The following is a 15,739-nucleotide window of genomic DNA, read 5'->3' as shown; positions in this document are numbered from 1 at the left end:
AAATATATTTTGTGGTCCTCTCTCCCTCTCAGCCTCTTATGGAATCCCAATTATACATAAATTCTTCCTTCTCAAGCTATCATTTATTTCCCTAAGCCTTTCCTCATGGTCTCTTGATTCCTCCTCTTTTTTCCTCAGCCTCCTTCCTTACCATCAACTTGTCTTCTATGTTGCTCACTCTTTCACAACCTCATTAACCCTAGCAATTAGAGCATCCAGTTGGGATTGCATATTATTTAATTGATTTTTAATTTTGACCTGATTAGGTCTCCATTCTGCAGTAACAAAGTCTCTAGAGTCCTTTATGCCTTTTATGAGAGCCATCAGTGGCTTTATAATTGTGCTTCTGAATTGACTTTCTGACATCGTATTGAAATCCATATTCTGTAACTCTGTGGCAGAGAGTACTGTTTCTGGTTCTTTCTTTTTTTTTTAATTTTTATTTATTTATGATAGTCACAGAGAGAGAGAGAGAGAGAGAGAGAGAGGCAGAGACACAGGCAGAGGGAGAAGCAGGCTCCATGCACTGGGAGCCCGATGTGGGATTCGATCCCGGGTCTCCAGGATCGCGCCCTGGGCCAAAGGCAGGTGCCAAACCGCTGCGCCACCCAGGGATCCCTGGTTCTTTCTTTTGTGGTGAGTTCTTCCTTCTAGTCATTTTGTTCAGTGCAGAGTGGCTGTATGAGCAGGCTAACCACAACCTAAGTAAAATATTAACCATGACCTAAGTAAAATCCACCCTAGATTATTTTGAAGAGGTCAGAGACCAGAAAACAAAAGAAAAAGAAGATCAACAAAATAGAACAAAATAAAACAAAAGGACCACTAAGGTGAAAATCAAAATTCTAAAACAAAGTAGTAAAAATATAAAGCCAAAAACAAAGAAGAAAAAAGAATTTAAAAAGTTAAGAAAAGAGGAAAAAGAGAAGAAAAAAAGGAGAGATGGTCATGGTGAGGAAATGGTGGTAAAGAGAGAGTGTAGTCTACCTGAGGGGTCCTAGAGGCTGATCCTCTTGGTTCTGAGTGTACTTTGTTCTTTATGTTAGAAGATGCTCAATCCCAAATTTATATAAACCAACAATACTTCAGAAATCCCCAACATTGACCACAAAAACATAAACAAGATAAAAGAGGGGGTAAGAATGGGAAGGAAGGGAGAATATAATCTCACAGAATGAACCAGCACGGTGTTTCACTTGGTTTTGGGTGTATGTTGGTTGTGTTTTAGAAGGTACTAACTTCCACCATTGTAAAACAAAATGAGGGAGAAAAAAAAACAAACAAACAAACCCTAAATCTCATATGTCTCCCAAAATTAAATTGAATATGTTGAAGGGAATCCAGAAGTGAAAAATGTATCTAAGAATGTAAGTGTAGAAATATGAAAGTTAAACTGGAAGAAACTTAAAAATGAAGAGCTTGTATAATATTGTAGTTAAGGTGGGAAAAGAGAAAAAAATTGGAACTTTTAGTCTGATATAAAAACGAGGTGTAATGGAAAAAGGAAACAAAGGGTTAAAAAAAAAAGGACTGTTTATATTTATATCCTATTTTCCCTCGATTTTCCCTGGGTCCTGGAGATTTCCAGCACTGCTTGGTGAAGAACTTGCTCTTTCCCTGTTTTTCCAGCAGTTCATCTGGAAAAATGAACTGGGGGTGGGGCCTGCTGTGCTGATTTTCAAGTGTGTGTGTGCCTGGGCAGAGCTGCCCCGCCCCCTGCCAGGTGCTGGGCTCAGTGGGAGCTGTTTACCCCATGAGGTCTTAGTTCCCTGGCAGCCCTGCCTCTCAGGCACAAGGTGAAACAAGGAGGAAAAACAACAATGGCGGCAGCCAGATTTCCAGCTCTGGAGTCAGCTTTCCGCTAGTAACTAAAGCAGTCTCCCAGTCCACACTGGTCTAGATGCTCCCAGGGCAACATGGGTGCACTGATCTGCACAGCTTGGGGTCACCCAGTGGCAGGAGAGTTCTCGCTGAATTGTGCCCTCCCTGATTCCATGTTTTTGAACTTATCTAGGTAAGTTTGTGAGACCAGGTGAATTGATGACCCCTACTCTTCCGCCATCTTCCCCTCCCCCAGTCTTAGTTGTAAAGTCTAGCTTTTCTGATGTAAGTAGTTCTACTCTGGCTTTCTTTTGACATTCAGTTGAGTGATAAATGTTTCTCCATCTCTGCATTTTCAATCTGTAGATGTCTTAAGATCTAATGAGTCCCTGGCAGGCAGCATATAGATAGGTCTTGTTTTTTATCCATTCTGACACTCTATGTCTTTTAACTCTAGTATTTAGTTCATTTTCATTCAAAGTAATTATTGTGTATATTTAGTGCCATGTTATTACTTGCCATTATTTCTGAGATTTTCTCTGATCCTTTCTTTTCTTTGTCACTTTCGGTCTCTTCTTTCAACTCAAAGAGTTCCCTGTATTATTTCTTACAGGATTGGTTTAGTGGTCATGAACTCTTTTACTTTTTTTTGTTTGTTTGTTTAGGAAACTCTTAATCTTTTCTGTTCTGTAAAATAGCCTAGCATATAGTGTGTTTTTGGCTGCAGGCTTTCCCATTGAGTACTTTGAATATATCATGCCACTCTCTTCTGACTTGTTAAATTTTCATTGAGAACTCTCCTAGCCTTATGGGTTTTCCCTAAGTTAAGAACTTCTTTTATCTTACTTCTTTTATGATTTTTCTTTACCAATATATTTTGCAAATTTAATTACAAGATGTCTTGGTGTTGGCCTGCTTTTGTTCATTTTGATGTGAGTTCTCTGTACCTCCTGGATCTAGATATTTGTTTCCTTCTTTGATTAGGGAAATTTTCAGCTATTATTATTATTATTATTATTATTATTACTTCTTCAGATAAATTTTCTGCCCCCTTTTATCTCTCTTCTTCTTCCGGGATTCCTATAAAACAAATGTTAATTACATTTGATGGAGCCACTGAGTTCTCTAAGCCTATTCTCATGTTGTATGATTCTTCTTTCTTTTTTCCAGCTTCCTTACTTGGCATTACTTTTTCTCCAAGTCATTAATTTTTTCCTCTGCCTCTTCCAGCCTGCTTTTCATTGTATCAAACATGTTTCTAGTCTCATTTACTTTACTCTCCATCTGATTTTTTAAAATTCTTATCTCTGTAGTAAGGGTTTCATTGATGCCTTCTATTCTTGTCCCAAACAAATGAGACTCTTTATGATTGTTGCTTTAAATTCTCCATCAGGTGTTACTTATATTTGTTTCACTAAGATCTCTGTCAAAACCTTATTATGGTATTTCATTTGAGATAAATTCCTGTCTTGGCATTTAGTCTACGTCTCTGCCTTCTTTGTGTTACAAAAGCCAGTTTTGTGTCTTGCTTCTGAAAGTAATGGTCTTATGGAAAAGAGATCATGTAGTGTCAGGGCTTGGTGTTTCAGGAACTGTCTCCTGTGTGTGTTGCATGTGCTCTGCTGTTGTGTTTTGGCTGCTCTATCCTTAAAGCCAATCTATAGAGGCTCTCCTTGCCTGCCTTGGGCAGTGTTTGGTCTCTGGCCTGAACTGGCAAGTTTGTTGTTGTTGTTGATGATGATGTTGTTTTTTGTTTGTATATTTTTTTATTGCAGTTTGATTTGCCAACATATAGTGTAACACCCAGTGCTCATCCCATCATGTGCCCCTCTCAGTGTCCAACACCCAGTCACTCCATCCCCCAGCCCACTTCCCCTTCCAACCCCTTGTTCATTGCCAGAGTTCAGAGTCTCTCATCTTCTGTCACCTCTCTGATTTATCCCACTCATTTTCTGTCCTTTCCCCTAGAATCCCTTTCACTATTTTTTTATATTCCCTGAATGAATGAAACCATATAACGTTTGTCCTTCTCTGATTCACTTACTTCACTCAGCATAATACCCTCCAGTACTGTCCACGTTGAAGCAAATGGGGGTATTTGTTGTTTCTAATAGCTGAGTAATATTCCATTGTATACATAGACCACATCTTCTTTATCCATTCATCTTTCGATGGACACTGAGGCTCCTTCCACAGTTTGGCTATTGTAGACATTGCTGCCATGAACATTGGGGTGCAGGGTCTGCCATTTCACTGCATCTGTGTCTTTGGGGTAAATCCCCAGTAGTGCAATTGCTGGGTCATAGGTAGCTCTATTTTTTTAACTCTTTGAGGAACCTCCACACAGTTTTCCAGAGTGGCTGTACCAGTTCACATTCCCACCAACAGTGCTAGAGAGTTCCCCTTTCTCCACATCCTCTCCAACATCTGTTATTTCCTGTCTTGGTAATTTTCACCATTCTCACTGGTGTGAGGTGGTATCTCTTGTTGTTTTGATTTGTATTTCCCTGATGGCAAGTGATGCGGAGCATTTTCTCATGTGCTAATAAGCCAATAGGCCATGTGTATGTCTTCTTTGGTGAAATTCCTGTTCCAGTCCTCTGTTCATTTGATGATTGGATTGTTTGTTTCTTGGGTGTTGAGTTTAAAAAGCTCTATAGAATTTGGATACTAGCCCTTCATCAGATCTGTCATTTGCAAACATCTCCATTTCTGTAGGTTGTCTTTTAGTTTTGTTGACTGTTTCTTTTGCTGTGCATAGGCTTTTCATCTTGATTAAGTCCCAATAATTCATTTTTGCTTTTGTTTCCCTTGTCTTCATAGATGTATATTGCAGGTTGCTGTGGCCAAGTTAAAAAGGGGTGTTGCCTGTGTTCTCCTCTAGGATTATGATGGATTCTTGTCTCACATTTAGATCTTTCATCCATTTTGAGTTTATCTTTGGGTATGATATAAGAGAATGGTCTAGTTTCATGCTTCTGCACAAGGCTGTCCAATATTCTCAGGACCATGTATTGAAGAGACTGATCTTTTTCCAGTGGATAGTCTTTTCTGCTTTGTCGAATATTAGTTGACCATAAAGTTAAAGGTCCATTTATGGGTTCTCTATTCTGTTCCATTGATCTATGGGTCTGTTTTTGTGCCAGTACCACACTGTCTTGATGATCACAGCTTTGTAGTACAACTTGAAATCTGGCATTCTGATGCCCCCGGCTCTGGTTTTCTTTTTCAATATTCCCCTGGCTATTCGGAGTCTTTTCTGATTCCACACAAATCTTAAGATTATTTGTTCCAACTCTCTGAAGAAATTCCATGGTATTTTAATAGGGATTGCATTGAAAGTGTAAATTACCATGGGTAGCATACATATTTTCACCATATTAGTTCTTCCAATCCACAAGCATGGAATGTTTTTACATCTCTTTGTGTCTTCCTCAATTTCTTTCAGAAATATTCTGTAGTTTTTAAGGTATAGATCCTTTACCTCTTTGGTTAGGTTTATTCCTAGGTATCTTATGCTTTTGGGTGCAATTGTAAATGGGATGGACTCTTTAATATCTTTTTCTTCAGACTCATTGTTACTGTATAGAAATGCCACTGACTTCTAGGCATTGATTTTGTATCCTGCCACACTGCCGAATTGCTGTGGGAGTTCTACCAATCTTGGGGTGGAGTCTTTTGGGTTTTCTAAGTACAGTATCATGTCATCTGCAAAGAGGGAGAGTTTGATTTCTTCTTTGTCAATTTGAATGACTTTTACTTCTTTTTGTTGTCTGATTGCTGAGGCTAAGACTTCCAGTACCATGTTGAATAGCAGTGGTGAGAGTGAACATCCCTGTCTTGTTCCTGATCTTAGGGGAAAGGCTCCCAGTGTTTCCCCATTGAGAATGGTATTACCTGTGGACTTTTCATAGATGGCTTTTAAGATGCTGAGGAATATTCCCTCTATACCTACACTCTGAAAAAATTTGATCAGGAATGGATGCTGTATTTTGTCAAATGCTTTCTCTGCATCTATTGAGAGGCTCATATGGTTCTTATTTTTTCCTTGTTTAGTACTGCCATGTTGATTGCTGAGTGTTCAACCAGCTTTCCATCTTGGGGATAAATCCCACTTGGTCATGGTGAATAATCTACCTAATGTACTGTTGGATCCTATTGGCTAGTATCTTGTTGAGAATTTTGCATCTATGTTCACAGGGATATTGGTCTATAATTCTCCTTTTTGGCGGGGTCTTTGTCTGATTTTGGAAATAAGGGGATGCTGGCTTCATAGAACAAGTTTGGAAGTAATCCGTCCCTTTCTATCTTTCAGAACAGTTAGAATAGAATAGGTATTGTTTCTTCTTTAAACGTTTGATAGAATTCCCCTGGGAAGCCATCTGGCCCTGCACTTTTCTGTCTTGGGAGGATTTTGATGACTGCTTCAATTTCCTCCCTGGTTATTGGCCTGTTCAGGTTTTTTTATTTCTTCCTGTTCCACTTTTGGTAGTTTGTGGTTTTCAGATATGCATCCATTTCTTCTAGATTGCCTAATTTATTGGCGGATAGATGCTCATGTTTTTAAAATTGTTTTTATTTCCTTGGTATTGGTTGTGATCTCTCTTTTTTTCTTTTTTTTCTCTTTTTTTCATTTGTGATTTTATTAATTTAGTCTTTTTTATTTTTAATAAGGCTGGCTAATGGTTTATCTATCTTACTAATTCTTTCAAAGAACCAACTCCTGGTTTTGTTGATCTATTCTACATTTCTTCTGGTCTCCATTTCATTGAGTTCTACTCAAATCCTTATCATCTCTCTTCTTCTGTTGGGTGTAGGTTTTATTTGCTGTTCTTTCTCCAGTTTCTTTAGTTCTGAGGTTAGCTTGAGTTTTTTTCCAGTTTTTGAGGGATGCTTGTATTGCGATGTATTTCCCTCTCAGGACTGCTTTTGCTGTATCCCAAAGATTTTGAACAGTTGTATCTTCATTTTCATTAGTTTCCATGAATCTTTTTAATTCTTCTCTAATTTCCTCATTGACCCTTTGATCTTTTAGCAGGATGCTCTTTAACCTCCACGTGTTTGAGTTTCTTCCAAATTTCTTCTTGTGATTGAGTTCTAGTTTCAAAGCATTACGGTCTGAAAATATGCAGGGATAATCCCAATCTTTTGGTATCAGTTGAGACCTGATTTGTGACCAAGTATGTGGTCTATTCTGGAGAAAGTTCCATGTGCACTTGAGAGGAATGTGGTTCTAGAGGGTGATCCTCTTGTTTCTGAGTATATTAAGTTCTGTATATTAGAAGATGTTCAGTCCCAAATTTATTTATATTTATATATGTATACATATACATACATATATGTATGTATACGTATGTGTGTGTATATATATATATATATATATATATATATATATATATATATATAAATATAGGGCCCCAACACTGACCACCAAAAAATAAGTGAGATAAAAGACGGGGGCAGAATGGGAATGAGGAATCTCAAAGAATGAACCAGCACAGTATACCACTTGGTTCTGGGTGCATACTGGTCATGTTTTAGAAGGTATTAACTTCTGCCATTGTAGAACAAAATGAGGCACAGAAAACAAAAAGTAGAAAACAAAACAAAACATATCTTGTTTACCTCCCCCAAATGAAGTTGAGTACAGTGAAGGGAATCTAGGAGTGAAAAATATATCTAGGACCTGTAATTGTAGAAATATGAAAGTGAAAAAGGAAGAATCTTAAAAATGAAGAGGTGGTAAAATATTGTAGTTAAGGTGGGAAAAGAGAAAAAAATTGGAAATTTACAGTCTGATATAAAAACGAGTTGTACTGGAAAAAGGAAAGAAAAGAGAAAAAAGGAGGCATACCCTCTGGTACTGTAAATCTGTTGACTTCCCCTGGAGCTTTCCAGCACTGCTGGGTCAAGAGCTGGCTCTTCCCTGTTCTTCCAGCTTGTCTTCTGTAGGAGTGGTCTGCTGTGCTATTCTCAAGTGCGTGCACCTATGGTAGCTGCTCCACCCCTCCACTGGGTGCCAGGCTCAGTGGGAACTGTTTATCCTGTGAGGCCCCAGTTCCTGGAGGCCCTGCTCTGTCCCAGGTACAGGGTGACACAGGGAGGAACAACACTGGCGGGCAGGGCAGGTCTCCAGCTCTAGAGTCAGCTCCCGTAGTAACTACCGCAGAATTCCAGTCTGCACTGGCATAGGTGTTCCAGGGCTGTCTGGGGGTGCTTATCTTCACAGCTTGGGGGTGCCCAGCAGCAGAAGAGTCCTTGCTGTCCTGTGCCCTCCCGCCTCCGCCTGTCCTAGGGGGGATCAACAGGATCCTGGGCTGTGTCCGCTGGGCTTCCCTGGGATCCAGAGCCTGTGCTGCTGGAATTGTGGTCCCGGGGCTGCGTCTCCCGAAGGCAGCAGGGCGCAGAGCCCTCTGCCCGCACCCGGTCTGACCCACCGGCTTCTCCCTGAGGCCCCACCGCCCGCACTCCAGCCCTTGCTGAGATTGGCCCACGGTATGTGGCGCGGTCTCCCCGGGGCGGCTTCCTCTATTAGCCTCTGAGAACCTGGAGGTTCCACTGCCCCTCCTGTGATTCTGCCCAAGTTCCCTGCTAAGTGCCTTTCCATCCAGGAAGAATCCAGTGCGGATTTTTCAAGTTCCTGCTTCTCCCGGACTGGGCTTTCCTTCCCAGGAGGCTTTTGCTGCCCAGTCTTAGCCCGGTTCCTCTCGGGGGCCCCTCCCCCATTTGATTCTTTTTAGTTTTTTTTTCCACCTTCCTACCTCGTTAGAAGCAAAAACCCTTCTCTCTGTAGCATTCCAACTGTTCTCTCTTTAAATCTCAGGTCGAATTCGTAGGTTTTCAGGAAGATTTGAAAGTTATCTAGGTAAGTTGGTGGGGACAGATGACTTGGAGACCCTACTCCTCTGCCATCTTGCCCCGCCCCTACTATTATTTTTTTATTTAAAAATAGACATATTGTACTGGGTAACAGAAATTGAAATAAATGAACATTCAGTGTAAGAATTTATAACTAGGAGTTGGGCTGTGCTTAAAATTTGCTCTAACAATAGGCACCAAATGCTTCAAATTCCTGTTATACATGTGTCTCCTCTTGATACTGAGTTTCCCTAATTACTCCTCATCAGAGTCTGTTTTGCAGCTCTTTCAGTTGTAATCCAGTTGTTATATGATGTTATAATATATATATAATATATATATGTAATATATATATTATATTATGTTGGTATACTCATCTGGTATATGAGAAAGGGAATGCTCCAAACATTCCAATTAAATCTCACTCCTTTATTGGGACTATTTCTCAGAACTGTGACCTTTACAAGTGTTTCTGACCCTTATCCAATGGTACAGCTCTCCCCCCAACTTCACTTTTTCCCCTTGGTGAATTCTAAATCTATTTAATTAAAGCCTCAACCTCTATTGATTGTTTTTTTCCTCTTTAGGTAATATGACAAGGCTGAAGTGGACTAGAATGGAAATAATTTCCTTCCCTCAGCCAGGATAAGGCTCCCAAAAATCTTTTGTATGACTATGACTTTCTTTGGGGAAGGCTTTAGGTATATTTTATAATGATTCCACTTACTCCCCTCCTCCAGAGCCATGAGGAATATTTCTCAGATTTCCACAAGAACCTGAGGGGGTTCCTGTGAGTAAAGCTTATTAAAATGTAAAACTAAAACTGATGTCAGGACCCAGAAATTTCTCCCTCTCAAAGCAGTGCATATTCAGACTGCAGTAATTAATTAAAATTACCATTTAAGTATTCCTACCAGCTATGGCTCCTATGGCATCTACCTCAGGTAAGCAGATCTCAGCTGTATATTTCTGGAAGTGCCTGTCCCTCTATGTTTTTAGTATGATGGTTTGACCTGTGATCTCAGTTCTCTGATGGGTTCAGAAAAAAAAATCTTTGATTTTTATTTCTTTCAGCTTTTATCATTGTATGGACAGAAGTAACAACTTCTAATCTCTTTCCATGTTGGAATTGAAACAGGAAATCCTATACTAGCTTTCTAAAATTTTCTTGTCTACTAATTCCATCATCTGTTTTTTTCTCTGAGTCTTCTATGGTGATCATTTTTGTCTTCATTATAGGTCACCATTTTGTCCTTCTTTTCATTCCTGGCAATATTTGACTATATAACATATATCTTGAATTTTGGTATCTGGATATCTTATTAAACAGTCTTCATCGACACTATCACAAATAGCATCAAATATTACTGGCTCTGGAAGTAATAAAATGGATATTGACTTGTTACACTTTTGGGTTTGTCTTCAAGTGCCCAATGACTGAAGCTAATGATTCTAATATTATCAAAGGATTGGTACAGGACATATTCTATCACTTTATCCTCCTAGTTTCATTTCTTCAGGTGAAGGTACTCACTTGACTGCCTGTGCAGTCTAACAGTGGAGAAATAAACACCATATTCTCTGTTAACCTCAAAGTAACCATTTAATAAAAAACTGGAATTAGCAATTAAAATACCTGCTTCAATAAGTGGAGGATGACAAAGGATAGAAGCACTAATCTACAAACTTACAGTATTATGTTTTGCCACTTAACATAAGGAGTCTAACAGTGAGTCTTCATTAGATAAATCACTATGTTTTAGATAGATAAAATGTGATATCTTCATACTGTTATAACAAAATAACACAGATGTGGTGGCTTAAATAACAAATATCTCTTTCTCACAGTCCTGGAGCCTGGAAGTCTGAGATCAGATTGGCAGCATGGTGGGAGTTCTGGTAAAGGTCCTCATGCTGGTTTACAGATAGCTTCCTTTCATGCAGTATCTTCACACGAATCAGACAAGGAGGGCTCTGGTTTCCTCACCTTACAAGGACATTGACTCTTTATGTGGGTTCCATACTCATGAACTCATCTAAACATAATTACCTCCTAATGCTCCAGACCTCAATACCATCATAAAAGGGGGTTAAACCTTCAAAATATGGATTCTGGATGGAGGACATAAACATTCAGTCCATAACAAAGGAGATGAAAACTAAATTTACATAAAACTCAGCTTTACAATTTTTTTATTTTTAATGCCATATCTGGAAGGCCTTAATGGGGCTAAAATCAAGGTCCAAGAAATATTTCAAAACCAGAAACTATAGGTTAACTTGAAATGGTGAGAACTTTAAGATACTGATGGGATGGACGGTCTTCTCATTATCTTTCACATGGTCGGGTTTGACTATGCAAATGTTTTGTTGCCTAGAGAGTTGAATAGCTGTATTTCTCTGTATTTATCCAATCCAGTTCTGTATGACTAGGAATGGCCCCCCAAATAAGCCCTGGTCATCTCATCTTGTTACCATTACTATCACTGACTTCAAGGAGAAAGGTTTATTTTAAAATTAATGGTAAATGAGGGCAATGTGAGATTGTTACTGAGTGGAAAGGAGCCAACATTCGGGTGTTATAAATGGGGGGAAATCCAAGATAACTTTGGTGCCTTTTGAGAAGCTCAGACAAGTGAATAATATGCTCTTTTAGCTTAGACTCAGATGTCCCTTGGAGCAAAAGACTGCCAAAATTCCTCCACTTTCAAAGAAATGAGGGAGCGGTACAATAGCCAACATAATAAACATACTTCTAGGATTACTTTATGTCCTCCTAATCAATGAACAGATCAGAACTCAATGACTATGTAGGATAATACTAATATGGCTGTCTCTTATGGTTTCCATTTCACAGAATATTATGTCTATGAACTAGAACTGGCCTAAAGATTTAGACTTAAGTGATGACAGACTGATTGGGTTCTTAATTAGATGTATACATAAAGTGCATATAGCTATAGATCAGGCAGGCAAAAACAAAGGGCAAAAATTTAAGAAACAATTTGTGCTGCATTCTAAGATAGTTTAAATGACACAATTCCTTACTCATTATTACAACTCTTTGAAATATGTGTCAGCATTTTGATTGTTTGAATATATGCTGTTGAAAGACATTTACATGATTGCTATCAAACTAAGAGTGAATTTTGTTGTTATAAAATATTTTGACCCAAGATCAGGGTGGTAGACTTTGCTGTAAGGGTTAAATTCTGCAGACCGGGAATACTGAGCTAACATATGCGCACATCATTATCTGTTGGTTAAGGAATGAAATATATTAATAGTTTCTTTGAAACCAGCAGTCCAGGATGCTTGGGGGCAGGTTTTAACAGCTTATCAGCAGTGTTTATTAGTAACAGTGTGATTAATGATTTACATCTGTTTTCTCTGAGACCTTCAGAGTCCTCTGTTGTTAGGGGCTGGTTACATAGTAAGAATATGCTCACATATTTGAAAGGGTGTAAGAAACTCCAACAGTAAATCCATTTTGGTTTTCTGAGTGATTCTGTGCACAGTGGTTCTTTCTGACAGTGAATTATATTCATGTGATAGACAAAAATGGGAGATCATGCCTGGCCCTTTTCCCAACCCCAGTATGAAGCAGCCTTTGGCTGTGATGCAAATCCTTACTTTAATAATGTTGCTATATTTCACCTTTTTTCCTGTAATAAATTTTATATTTATCAGCATTATCATTTTAGGTCCTACGAGTTTTTTTTAGCAATTTAGTTTAGCTGTCAGTGGTTAGTACAGCACAATCTCTGGCAATGTGGCAGTTTGGCATTTTTAGGCCGTCTTCATTTCTCAAAGTATGACTTTTTTCTTTCTCCTGAGTTGTGTATCAAGATGTATAGTCTAGCTCTTTTTCCAGGTTCAGTTTATTCAATGGTCTCTTGTTTCCTTATTTTCAGTACTAATGACTTTCTCACTGTGCTTTCTGGTTTCTGATCTTTCTCTCTCAGATTTACTGCACTCTGGTCATCAACAATTTTCCCTGGCTTCCTGAGTAGTCTAACAAGTAAGATACTTGTTAGAATAAGTATATTCTTAGTATAATAAGTATAATAATAAGATATTCCTGTTTATCTCAATAGGGACATGATTACATGTACCCGCACTGTTGCATTATCTTTTATCAGAGGTATATGCCTCTGTTTGAGAACATGTTTATCAACAAAACTGTTTTCTACATGGACTCCAATCAATATAGTTCTCTCCCAGAAGTGTTGTTGTTATAAGAGTTCCTATTAGATTTTCACTTGCACTGATATCTGACAATATGGATTGTATGTGTGCAATAACATGCCCATGTGTCTTGCTTCACTAGTAACTTGCTTCCTTATAATCCTTCCATAGTTTAGCTATTAAGGTATTATCTGGGAGTGACCATCTGCCCCTACATCTTTATATATCTATGTCATTTACCTATGGATCTAGCTTGTATGTCTAAACTTAGCTTTATAATGGTAACATACCCACTCCTTTTAAGTCTTCTGACTAGTACCATTCAATTTATCAATGTTTTTTTTAAAAATCCTTTACATTTAGCTTTTTAATATTCCACCTTTTAAAATTTTACTTATTTCTCCTATTATCATAGATTTTAGTTATGATGGCTGGTCATTCTTCATATCTCCTATTGTTATCTGGGTTAACATAACAATCTAGGTTGATTAGCTCATGAAATGCAAACAAATTTACTTTCAGTCCTTTTATTATTCAAAGTCCAAACTCTAGGAATTAAATGGAATAGAAGAATTGGGCACCACTATGATGATGAAGTATGAAGATAAAATTCTGAAGCTAAATCCTTGGGGGCAAAGGACAATGATTCATTAATATTCCAATAAACATTAAAAACAAAAATTTTGGACTACATACTGGATCTGTGTGAAGTTTCTAAATTCTAGGTGTTATTTTTAACCTATCTGCATTTATACTTTTTCCAACATTAATATCAGAAACATATAAAAAGGATTCTTAGCTTATGTTTAGTGTGGTAACTTATAAAATAAATTATTACCAGTAGCATACTGCTCATTTACTCATGCTTTTGAGGGATACAAACCTAAATTTTTCATGTTGACAGCATATACCATTAATATGATGAGAATAGCATTTTATTTCTGTGGTCTTCCTACAAAACAAAAACAAAACAAATTTGTAATGCCAGTGCAATCATTAAATATGTGTGTGTGTGTGTGTGTATACATAAAACATATATAAACCCAAATTGAGGGGTATTCTATAAAATTTTTGACAAGTACTCCTCAAAACTGTCAAGGAAACTGAAATATGGAAGATTTAAGAAGTTGTTACAGACCAGTAAAAGATAAGGAGACAAGACTATTAGATGTAATGTGGTATCCTGGATGGGATCTTGAAATACAAAAATATTAGGGAAAGGTGCAACTGGGTGGTTCACTGGGTTAAGCGTTGGACTCCTGGTTTCAGCTCAAGTCTTGATCTCGCATTCATGGAATTGAGCCCAGTGTTGAGGTCTTTACTCAGTACGGAGTCTGCTTCAGATTCTCTCTCCTCCCTCCCTCTCTCTAATAAAATATATTTTTTTTAATTAGGGAAAAACCAGTGTGATCTGAAAAATGTTTACTTAATAATGTATCAGTGTCATTACTTAGGTAAGACAAATATACCAGAATAAGATGTTCGTAAGAGGAACTGGGTGAGTCTGTAAGAACTAGTGTTGGTAATTTTTATTCAAACCTAAAACTATTGTAAATTGAAGTTAATTTTTTGAAAGTACTCCGGGTTTGATAATTTCCTTTTCAAACTATAGTTTTCTGAAAAATCAGGCAGGCAGAAAAAAATGTTTTTTCTATCATTTCCTTTTGAACATTGTGCACTAAGCTCAGTTGTATCAAGGTGTCAGAGGTGGAGGTGCACACTTTCTTATCTGCTGGAAGGAACCTCCTTGCTACAAAGAGTGCTGATTCAGGGGCTGGTCTACTAGCCCTGGTGGTATGATATGAAGGTACAGCCTTCATCCAATGCTGAGCTCTCACTACAGGCTCTTTTCTTTAGCAGTGATGCTGCTAAGTGGCAGCAACCTAGTGTAAAAGAAATACCTATTCTCCCATTATATGCCATCATATTCCTCACATGATATCAGCAGAGGATTGGGAATAGAACTCAAGGAATCAATTGACTTATTGTCTTCATGCTCAATCTACCAGATCACACCTCAGAATGCAATGTGCCCAGAGTTGAGAGACATTTTGTGGTCCAGCTTTTTAAAAATGTGGGCTGCATTTACTTTCTTCTCTATGCTAAGCCATGCAGCCTCAAATGATGACAGACAGACCAATATGTTCTTGACTAAGACTATACAATACTAAATTGTTTTCTCAAAAGTTAGTCTGCCTTTCAATACCAATGTGGTACTTATGACATGAAAGGAGACTTTTTCATTCCAATTCCAAAAACTGCTGTCCAAACAGAATAAAAATAATAATGGTTTGCAATGCTCCAGGTGAGCACACATTATGGGTTGGAAAAAGATCCTGTACAAGACGCTTAGACCACATGGCTATGATGTCCTTTATAATTACACAGTACAAAATAAACCACTAGTAGATACAACAAAAGCCAAATAAACATTTAAGAATCATTCAGCCCACCCGCATACCCACAGATACATATACACAAGGATACTTAGGAAATCTTATAGATCTCTAATGCCCTAGAAAAACAGGGCATGTCAAAATTTCATTGCATCAACAGCATCAAGCTGAGGGAAGCCAACAGAAGAACATAGACTGGAACTCAAAAAACAAAAGTGGACAGGGTCGAGAGCAGGTTTGACTGCTGCCTTCTACTAGAACTAGTCAGTGGTAATGAATTGTTACATAAACTGATAGAGATGTACCACGTAACTCAGAGACTAGCCACAAACACGTATTGGTATTGTTCACAGAATTTGTTAACTTCCTCCATCTTTAAAACTTCACATTTCACAGTGAGTGTGTGTGTAGGAGAATATTTTACTGTATTTTTTCTATAAAACTTGATGTTACATATGAACCACAAATTTAGGTAC

General features: G+C 38.1%; 1 protein-coding gene across 3 annotated transcripts in view; it reads left to right on the top strand.

Annotated features, from left to right (window-relative positions):
- LOC112644574 (protein FAM240B-like) overlaps positions 1–15,739 on the top strand; it is a 265,942-nt gene that overhangs the window by 233,357 nt on the left and 16,846 nt on the right. The window lies entirely within an intron of this gene.

The sequence above is a fragment of the Canis lupus genome, chromosome 1 (genome assembly GCF_003254725.2).
Source record: "Canis lupus dingo isolate Sandy chromosome 1, ASM325472v2, whole genome shotgun sequence".
NCBI classification, from domain to species: domain Eukaryota; kingdom Metazoa; phylum Chordata; class Mammalia; order Carnivora; family Canidae; genus Canis; species Canis lupus.
This window is presented reverse-complemented; position numbering and strand designations above follow the sequence as displayed.